An 11,122-nucleotide genomic window follows, 5' to 3' on the forward strand; every position below is an offset into this window, starting at 1 on the left:
CACATAATGATCACAGAGAAGATAGCTGAGGATGTAGTTTGGTGCAACCAAACTGTTTGTATCCAAAATGATTTGAGAGTTTTAACAGCAAAACCAAGAGTTGATAAAAGGAGATTTGACCAGAATATTCCAGGCTTTCTGATCCCACTGACATTGGATGGTGAAGAAAGGTATTCTTGCGCAGGCAGCTGGATGTCTATGACTTACTGATCCCGAAGGACCATCTGGCCATGGAATGCCTGTCAGGATACAGAGAAGCAATAGCACCTGACAGCATTACCACAGCCTTGTGAGTTCCTGACTCAGCTGAGCAACAGGAGCTGCTCACGCCTTTGCTCCTGGTCCATCACATATCCAGATCTCCTTTTTAATGCATGAGCACACATGGTGATTTGCAGCTGAAATAGGCTAGAAGCATACATGTAGCTGCTCAGTTAATTATAACATAGTAGATTGCGGTAACCAGGTGAGCTGTAGTTGTCCCTGTTCGGGCCGGGACATGATACAGGCCCTTGGGAATCTGTTTCCACCATCCGCTCTTCGGTGCAGCTTGAGGTTCCTCCCCTCTACCTGAGGAAGCTCTTTGTACTAGCTAAGCATGGCCAGAAAGGGCTGCTCAAGTGGCTGATGTAGGAGCTCCCAACAGTCCTTGCCCAGGCAGGCTTCAGCCTCCCAACAACTGGAAAACTTCTTCCAGCGTCTGACTGCCCAGTCTCCTGTTGGGAATTGTTTCACATTGTGTGTAAATAATACCAGTGAGCCTCAAAGCAGCTTTCCTAACAGTAACTGGTATGGGAAACACATGCCCTGGGGCTTGGGAAAGTAACCCATGAGTCACCTACTTGACTTTAAATGCTGGAGAAAAAAAATAAAAGGAAAAGCACCAAGTTTATTCAACAGAGTCAAGGTTTAAATTTTGGATTACGAGCATGAAACAAAGCTAGAAAAGAAAAACACAGACATGACAACACTCACAACAAATCTAACCTTGGTCTGTCCTTCTAGCTTGACCAGGGATTTCTCTGAGGCATATCTTGGCCTGGGAAACCAGGCTGGTGACTCAGCAAGCCACCTCCACTGTCTTGTCCCGCTTGCCAAAGCTGACTTGTGGCCTTGTTCACCCACAGAGCCAAAACAGCATCCCCCAGACCCACCTTCCTCCTGGGCACTGTCTTTCAGAGCCGACTTTTCAGTGTAACAGGCACCTCTGCCCCAGCTGCCTCCAGGCAACATTGCCTGAGATGCAGCTGAGGCTGTATCTTCTCCCTGCTTCTTGTCTCTTTCAGCACCTCTCACTTCAGACCTCCCTGATCCGGTTTTGGTCTCACAGGAACACAGCACAGTGCACAGTACAGCACTGTGCAAAATTGTACAACCTCAATTTTGCCCATGAGCCAACTTGCGTTTATTTCATTTAAGTGGCCTCATTGACGGCATGACATTTCCATTACCACTGTAGCACTTTATAAACCATACATCAACCGAAGGATTAACTACATAAACATCTTGTTAAATTCGCTGTCACTATTTCACTATGATCTGATGATAATCGCATAACTTATGCTAATACTAATTATCAGTCTTGACAGATTTGGCATGTATAAAGATTTCTACAGTCCCTTCCCGGCATAAGCATTTCCCCACCTCCTGATCACCACTGCTTTTGTGTCACCCAGAGAGCCTCCTGCTTTCTCCACAGGATTTCTCAACTCTTTCAGCTGATTCTACAGCTGCTCTACATCCACCTAACTGAAGTGGTCCCATCTGGAAAGGAAACGTAAGCATGAGTTGATACCATATGATTGCTTCTGGACATGGTATTTCCTAGTGATGTCACACATCTCATGAAAAGTCTGCAGGCAAAATGCATCTTAGCCAGAACTGAAAAGAAGAATTAAAGTCAAAGACGAGGAGTTGATGAAGGCATGGGTTTTTTTTCCTTTGTGGCAGGAAAATTACAGCCACTGACCTGGTTTAATAGTTGACTCATTAAAAGATGTACTACAGCCAAAACTGAAAATATAGAAGCTGGTTTTGGTTTATAAAATTTACGTAAATTATTATGAAGTATTTTTTGTTTAAAAGTGGTAACTCAGCACACTTAATAACTAGGGTGCCAGCAAACTGATAATTTTATCTTTACAAATGCTGGTACAAAAATGTCTTCCAAAAAACTTTTGGCTTCCAGATATGAGAACTAGGTACCTAGCAAACTTATCCTGGGGTTTAGATTTAGTTTCCAAAACTATGTTTTTTCCAGGTGCTTATACTGACAAACAAATTTCGTGGTTAAGAGAGGTACTGCTAAACCTTCACCAGTTTGGAGAAAAGGATATTTGGTAGATTTTGGAGAGAAGTATAAAAGCAGAATTTCTGAATGCAAGCATGCTAGCTAGTGCACGTCCTTCACATTTTTCAGAAAGCAAAGGATTCCCCCAAAGAGACCAATCATTTCCAACTATGAGTTTACTGCATAGATTTATCTTGTACCTTTTTGAGAATGAAATTAATTTTGTTTCAGAGCAAAAAAGTATCCCTATATATACTTCTAATGTTAACTATACAAAAAAATTGTTAGACCTTTAGAGTGTTAATACTGTAGTAAAAGCCACATTTCTTAAAACCTGCTAGTATATATTAGCTAACAGATTTGCACAACACTTTAAAACCTCAGGATTCTTGCTTAAGATAAAGAACAGGGAAAGTCTGTTAACAAAGCTAGTGCTGTTCTGTTTGTAAGGTCTAGCATAAAATGGCTTTACATTCATAAAATGGTATTACATTCACCTATTGCTTTACACTCACCCATAGCTCAAAATGTGAATACAGAGCAGTAGGACTTAGCTAAATATAATGGATCTGTGATGATTCTACCTGGTTATAAAGAACTGTTGAAATTGGATTAACCTGTGAAAAGTGAAGAGACAACGAGTTATGGAGATAGCACTTGCTTCTCCCATAGTAAAGTGTCTGCTACATTATGCTGTTAAAATAGTGCTACTATTTGGGGGGGCCTTTTCACAAAAGAATTGATATCTTACACACCACATGGTCTGCCCTTCAAAAACCATAGCTAGATGACAGATATCCTACCTTAGCAAATGGACTGCTGCAGCAGTTCACATCCCAGCGCTAATGGCACATTCTTGTCCATCAGTGGCAAAATCCCATACAGCCTAGCTTTAAAAGCCTGTGTGTAAATGGAGGATAGAATCACTATAAGTTTATCACATCTAAAAATGTATTAACATGCTAGAAATTATTTAAATGGATTAATTTTTGCAGCCATATTTGATTGTATAAGTACTTTTTCCCTTTGACTTGCCTGCTTAAGAACTCTCTTAAGCTGTCTTCCAAAACATATCTGCAGACATTTTTTATACTTGATCTGTTGCTGGTTTTTCAATTTCCTACCCTAGCTAAGATAGCAGAGGTGTATTAATATTACTCAACATTCAAAATAGTGCTAAAAACAAGAACTCAGCAAAGGACTAAATATATCTTCAATGTTTTACATAGAACTAACCAAGAGATCTTTATTGGGGTTATTTCAAACAGAAATACATTTTCAGTTAACTTTTTCCAGGGAAGCACAGATTATATGGGAAATTTTCTGTATTAATCTAGAATATTAAAAAAAAAACCAACAGCCTTTCATTGCAGGTTGGCTCATACAGAAATTAGTGTATATTTCATTTTGCTGAGCCAACTGACATGATTTACTTTCTGGCACTTAAAAAACCAGGAAACTACCTCTCCCTTTGCCCCAGAGGAAATATATTGAGTCCCATTCTCATCCAGGGATGACATTACAAGTTTCTCTCTGGCTGAACTGCTTGGTGTGAGGGAGTCCCACAAAAGTAGGTGATTCACAGGAAAATTATTTTTGTAAGGGAAGCATATCTATAAAAGATTTTTTTTTTTTTAGAAAAGGACACTTGATCACCCCTCCAAGGCACTCAAAATGGGAAAATCTGGATAAGTACTGAAGTTACAAAGTGCCTTAGGATATTTCAGTAATTCAAGTCATGTGCAATTTACAAACTTTAAAGTAGTAAAATACCTTGTTGAGGTTGAAAATATTTCTACATTTGTAAATTCTTGATTTTTAAGGACTTGATTCCCAGGAAAAAAACCTTGAAACATGAGCATTTCATATCAGCAAAGCTTTGCATGTAAATACCAGAATTCCTTGTGCGGGGCAATTCCAAGCCCTGCTTAGTTCTCATAATAGTCCCCTTCACTCTGAGAGCTTTCTGTAGCATGCATCGGGTGAGTGTAATTATTACTCTCCTATAAATTCTTCTATTAACACTTTCTGCTTATACTTCAAGGTAAAGAACATTTCCTCACCCAGACTACTACTCAATGATATAACTGCAACTTCCTGGAGCTGAGATTTGTGTGTATCGCTCTATAAAGCCAAGAAATCTTTTAAAGACATTTCTCAGCTACATCCTGACTGTGCAAACACAAGTCCATGGGGTACCAGGTGGATACAAAACTTCTCCCAGGTAGAGAAGCCTTGTCCTCTCAAAATCATCTTTCCAAGGTTGCCGTTTGTGTGGAAAGCACCATGGAGAAAACAAAACAAAACCACACCCCAGAGCAAAAGCAGTTGAATGTCTTGAATTTCTTTGGACCTGTTGCCCAACGAAATGATTTAAAAACAAAGAAATTTGGTAGTCTACTGATGTCTAATGTTTCTAAAAAGTACTCTTATGTGTTTACCCATAAGGACACAATGGATTCCCCATTCCAGCTCAGCAAAGAACTTATTCTGCAATCAAAAGGTAAAGCACCCACTGAAGTTTTTTGCAGTCCCATTTTTCTCCCCATGATATAAATCTGGCCACACCAAAACAACCACATCACTATTGCACTGGTGACCCCTAAGACTGAGCTTTCACTCACATATCACTAAGTAAAACCTGTCAAACTGTTCTATGACCGCTAAACTAAGACTAATGACTTCTTCATCAGCAGCCCCTAGGCTCTAGCGAGCAGAAAATGACATTGATCTTAATCAGATCAGACACCAGCTTCTCTCAACTCTATCTCAAAGTCTATTTGATTTTATGCTTCATTATAAAATCAATTAATTGTTTCATTGCCTAGTCATTTAATATGTTATTTATAAAACATATTGTGTTGATAATCAAACGATAGCAGGCAGTCAGGGTATTTTGTACTAGCCCCAAACAGCATGCATGGAAAGTGGCGTTATTTTTAAAAGATGCAGCACATATAAACCAATGCCATGAATGAGTTCACCTGATCATCCAAAGTGGCGTGATCAATTGTACCAGCCAGGGGGCATTTTCTGCACGCCTAAAAACCCTGCTTTCACAGGGCCTTCACAGCCTTTGACAAGGAGAGAAGTGCCGTTCACAAATCCAACCTCAGCATCACCTTTTGCCAGTGCAATCGCACCTCCCAGCAGAAGAGCTCAACCTCCTTAGAGCTGAGAGCTGAAACATCTTCAGTACAGTGAGGTATTTTAGAAGCTGAAGCTAAGCATGGAACACCAAGTTAATTAGTACAGACATTACAACATGCACTGGACATGTGGAAAATTGAAGCCACCATGAGGCTCTTTTGTTGTTTTGCAATAATTATTTCATTTTCCAAGTGACTTGGAAATTTGAGTGGATGTTTATGGAAAATGGGATCATTCACTCGAGCATGAGTTTCCAAATGAAGTTTATTTTTAAGGAAGTTATTTATAGTTTACTCTATCAAGTTTTTCGTTTACATCTAGTTTCAGTAAAGCACCCAGCCATGACGCATTTGAGTTCAAGATGCACTTCTGAGGATATATATCTAGAAACATTCATTTCAGACAAACAGGATTCTAACATTAGCAATAAGAGAAAGAATTTGCTAAGCTTGCACATATTCTAAAGAGCACTTTGCCTTAGCTTTCCTGAATAAGTGCTCCTATAAAAAACTATTTTTTTACCTTGGATTTAAATTATACAGTGTAGTTCTATCCACTATTCCTTTAGTTTATTTGTTGATAATCTGTCACGTTCTCTTCTTCTGTGACTTACAAATAGTCTTTGGAAGTGGCACAATGACATTACTTTAACCCTGCCCCACTTTTGAGGTATCAATAATTTATATAACCCTGTACTGCAGCTCTTCTGAAACCATTCCTTATTCATGTTGAAGCTGTACAAGTCACAGTCAGAGCTGAGTTTCATCCAGCAGAGTATCTCACTTTTGACACTGACCACCACTCATTATTTCAAAGGACATGCACCAGGATTTAAAAAAGTAGATACGGAATAGCTTGCTGCCTATAGAACAATTTTTTGCCCTATTAATTAGAAGTTGATTTAGGTCTCCTCCCACATTTTTATTTCATTTAATCAATATCATGACAGCTTTTGATAGTTGAATTATCTATAAAAGCATATACCCTTTTTTTGAGTCCTAAAGCTCTGGGTGTGTAACAGGACACATCTGACCACCCTGGGACACTGGCAAAGGCAGTCCACCACCTTTCTCAGGCAGGACATCTCCTGTCAGTCAATATGATCAACCCCACAGACCTGACTTCAGTTTGGCAAGTACCCTACTGGCAATGCAGGGGAATGACTGGAATTACAAGTGACTGGATGGCTTTCAATAAGCTAAGTTATATTCACCCAGAACACAAGTATTCAAGGGAGAAATACTAATCTCAAACCAGCTTAAAAGTATCTTACGTTTTAGGTGTTCCTCTGTCTTTTACACAGAGGCAGCTAAAGTCCACAGTGTTTCACATCCTCCTTGCTAGGTCCATGTCTGCTGGTCAGGGTCTCATTTCTATCCATTCCTGAAAAGTGATCTGTACACAAAGGCTATACTTCTTCAAGCTTCTTCACTACTACTCTGACCTCCTTTCAGCACAAAGCCCTAACAGCTGCATTTACCTGCATTGCTTAACTGCTGAGAAATTGCCTTAATCAAATTTGTCCAACTAATGAAAACCCCAAGTGCGTAAGTTGAGGTCACATGAGGAGGACCACATCTTGTGACAGATATGCCCCTGTGAATGGAATGAGCACACTGCAATGCTTTATTGCTGCTAGGGAACCTGCCTTCAAGGGGCCCGGCATATTTGGCCTGTTGAGTAGACCCCTATCTACCCCATGGGCTCCCAGAGTGGTAGGGCAGCAAAACTTCCATGCTACAAGTGTAGTAAATGCCAGCTGGAAAGCATTGGAAAATAGGGTCTGAAGGAACGACTCTCACTCTGAACACCCGAGGTTAAAAAAGCCTATCTGACAAGTCCTTAGCTTTTGGAAGATGAAAACTATTACTCTTCTGGAGTGAGGATGTGCATATTACAAGTAAACACTTGGCCTCACCAAATTGCTGATAGTTTCCATTGACTTGGTGAGGGATTTAATAATTTTTTCATTTAAACTATGTGCTACTAGGACACATTTTTATTTAAATATCAATTTCCAGTATTTCTCTGAGGCATAGAGGTCTAATACAGCTGGATTACTTATTCAGCAGTCTTTGTTCTCTTTGCTTGAAAGATACCCATCTCTAAGAATTAGGTAAAATAATTCTTCTGGCAAATCTACTTACAACAGCACTTTCATAAACTTCCATAAGTTAGGATGATTGTATACAATACTTATAAGCTGAGAATTACATTTCCTCATGTGTATCATCCATAAGAACAAGAAGCTTTGCTTCCAGGCTTCTGCCTTCACTATTTCAGAATCAAAGAGTGATTAAGGACTTGCTAAATAACCCTCCCATCTTGTAACTAGGAAGATAGTTACTGATTTCAAATTCAGAGGAGAGTCACTTTCAGGACTGTGCCCCAATAGGGAAGAGAAGAAAAACAGCTGTAGATCATAACGTCAGTGGTTTTGACCTCCATGATCTGTCTTCTCTACGCAGTTTATTAAAAATTAATGTCACCATTTGGCCACTGCAAGGATGCCACTTAGGAATAAGTGGGTTTAAGTCTAACTTAATCATGAACAGGCCAGGTTGTTTTCACGTTTCTGTTGTGTAGGATTCAAAAGTCTTGCTCAGTGCCAAGAGCTCCCATCAAGTGCTACAGAAATTGAGATTGCACAACACCTTCCTGGAATAAGTTCTAAATTTACATAATTCACTTAGGCAGCAAAACTTTTCCCAGAGGATAGCACAAGTCCACAAACAGGTTTAGGTTCTCACTTCTGGTGGGTGTACCTTCACCAGCTTGAGTCACAGTTCTGGGCACGCCAGTAAAAGAAAGATATGGACTTGCTGGAGTGAGGCCACAAAGGTGACTAAGGGACTGGAGTGCCTTTCATATATGGAGAGGCTGAGAGAACTGGGGTTGTTCAGCCTGGAGAAGAGAAGGCTCAAGGGATCTTATCAATGTATATAAATACCTGAGGGGAGGGGGGTGAAGATAAGGGAGCCAAACTCTGCTCAGCAGTGCCCATGGACAGGACAAGAGGAAATGGATAGATATTAAAGCACATGAAACTCCATCTGAACACAAGAATACACTTTTTTACTGTGAAGGTGGTCAAACACAGCAACAGGTTGCCCAGAGATGTTGTGAAGATATTAAAAACCCAACTGGACATGGTCCTGAGCAACTGGCTCTAGCTGCCCCTGCTTGAGGAAGGGGGCTGGGCTAGAAGATTTCAAGAGGTGCCCTCCAGTCTAAAAGACTCTAACATTAACACCATAATCTGCAACAGCAACACTAAAAAAATTCTATTACTGCTATGTTCTTGCACATATAATATCAATTTTTGCATCATCTGTGGTTTTCATTGGGCTACAAGTAACTGCAAATAGTTTCTATTGATTAGCCTCTAGTTGGTGGATAATGTAGGGAAATGAGGTCAAAGATAGCTTCAGCAATGGAACAAACACGGCATCTGCAGCATTAGTGGTCAGCTAAAGTGTTTGCAACCAAAGTCAGACAAAGGGCAAATCCTCTTTCCAGCAACTCATTGTGCTAAAAGAGATAATCCTCGCATTGCCTGTGATTGCTTTTGGTTCAGTTCTCTGCTTAGGAGAACGACCTATGTAAAATAAACCTTGTGAGAAAGTGTAAACTATGCTAAACTTAGAGGATGGGTGCCAACATTTTTGCCTTTTTACTTTCCACCTGAAGAATGCAAACACATTCCTGAACCACTGAGTAACTAAATCAACAAATGTACTTCTGCAGGTGGCAAAATTCTCCCTTGCTTTTAAACACTAACATGCACATATAGGTACTCCCAAATAATCTCTTACTGTACTTTCATTCCAAAGCACTGCGCTGTGTCTCATGCAGTGTCCTCAAAGCCCTTACCCCTTCTGAATTCTATCAGAAGGTAACTGATCTATCTCAGGTCATAAAGAGAAATGTCACTCTTCAGCGTCTACTGGGTATAGAAATCTCCACAGGCAACTCAGAAAAGAGGGCTCCTTACCTAGCTAGCTGGATTTTATCATCTGTGGACTCTTCTCATTTCCTTTCTGGCCAGAATTACACTCACTCATGGCAAGAGCTCAGCAGTACAAGGTGTAGGCAGATAACACTGTTCATATTTTTTTTTTTTTATATCAGCTTCCTTAAATGTATGTACAACTTTAATTTCAGTTACTTTAACTCAACAGCTTTAAAAAGTTTGCAAAATATTATATTAACTATCAAGAACACAAAGCTACTTTCATTTCTTTCAGTACTGTGGTAAAAAAGTCAGAAGAACACTGCAATGATTTTGCTGTTTCTTTAGAGGAAAAAACAGAAGTGTATTACTGAAAGCCTGTATAATAGAAGAGTTTGGCTAAAAGAAAAATTAAAAGGAACTTAGTAAGTTTACTGACATCTTATCAGAAGTGGAAATTTCAAAGGAGAAAGTACTCAGTAGGGAGCATTTTAGTATGGAAGAAGAGCCGTATGCAGCTTGGTGAACATATTCTGCAATGTTTTTCTATTGTCTGAAGACAGGAAAACCATTTATTAGGATTATGTATTCTGCAGTGAGAAGCAGATAGTGTTCACCACTTAAGGAGACTCTATGCTTTTCACACGCAGCGCAGAGGGAAATGATACAGTATCATCTCGTGTCGGGGAACGCAGAAATTGGGAAAAGAGAATAAGGCGAAATTGACATCTGAAAAGAGACAGCGGTACCCAAGCAAGTGCTCTCTGTGTCTCTCAGGCATACACCAAGACTGCAAGCCTGCTTGCACACAGGCGAGGATCTGTACAAGACATAGCACTCAGCCTGTGAGCTGCCAAACGTCTTCGCTCTCACTTGGCCGTGACTGTAGACTGCATCTCTCCAGCTCCGACTGCCACCCTTTGAGGAGGGATCTCATGTCCTGTCTGAGCAACTGGCATTTGCTGCTTGATGGGGAAGAAGCAGCCCTTGCTATATGTAGATCAGCAGGGAGTCTGAGGTGGAAATGAGACAAGGATGGCTTGGGTGACTTCTAACAAACTCAGGAGACTACCTGGATAAGCAAAAACTCCCTAATCACTCATTCAGACAGGTTAGGAGATCTGTAAAGAACTGAGAAAGCTGCCTGCAGGTAAGCTGTCGGACTGACAGCGTAACGTTTAGGGTTGGACAAATACCTCTGCTTTATCTTTCGGCATGCAACCGGCCTGGTGCGACCGTACATCTGATATTCAACCCCACCCTAACAGCACAGTCAGCTCCTCCAAGCCCCATGTTGCAACCTGCTTTCCTCTCTTCCTGCCACTGTCTGAATCAGTGGAAACAAAAGGGCACATTGTCTGAACGGGTGAGTGGTTTCATCACGACTTCCAGAAGAGCTGAGCACTGAAGAAGAAAACAGGCAGATATGTTACCTTGTTTCAGTTTCAGTCCCCTGAAGAAGTGCAGCGATTATTTAACATCCAGAGGGCTTGGGGGAGCCTCTATTGCTTGTGGGCTTGTTGTGGTTTAAGCCCAGCCAGTAACAAAGCACCACAAAGCTGCTCACTCACTCCTCCCCCCTGGTCCTGGTGGGATGAGGAGAAAAATATAAAGAAATGCTCGTGTGTCGAGACAAGGACAGGGAGGGATCACGCACCACTTATGGTCACGGGCAAAAGACAGGCTCAACTTGGGGAAGAAATGAAATCAATTTAATTTACTGCTAATCA

The 11,122-nt window shown here is 40.6% G+C and overlaps 1 long non-coding RNA gene across 1 annotated transcript; it reads right to left on the minus strand.

The window, feature by feature from the left end:
- Window positions 1–2,991: 2,991 nt before the first annotated feature.
- Window positions 2,992–10,918, minus strand: LOC128152485 (uncharacterized). The gene is made up of 3 exons (XR_008238672.1): window positions 10,826–10,918; window positions 5,275–5,513; window positions 2,992–3,190 (listed from the first exon to the last, which is right to left on the minus strand). It is a non-coding gene; the product is annotated as an uncharacterized LOC128152485 (long non-coding RNA).
- Between the last annotated feature and the right edge of the window lie 204 nt (window positions 10,919–11,122).

Source organism: Harpia harpyja, chromosome 2 (assembly GCF_026419915.1).
Source record: "Harpia harpyja isolate bHarHar1 chromosome 2, bHarHar1 primary haplotype, whole genome shotgun sequence".
Classification (NCBI taxonomy): Eukaryota; Metazoa; Chordata; class Aves; order Accipitriformes; family Accipitridae; genus Harpia; species Harpia harpyja.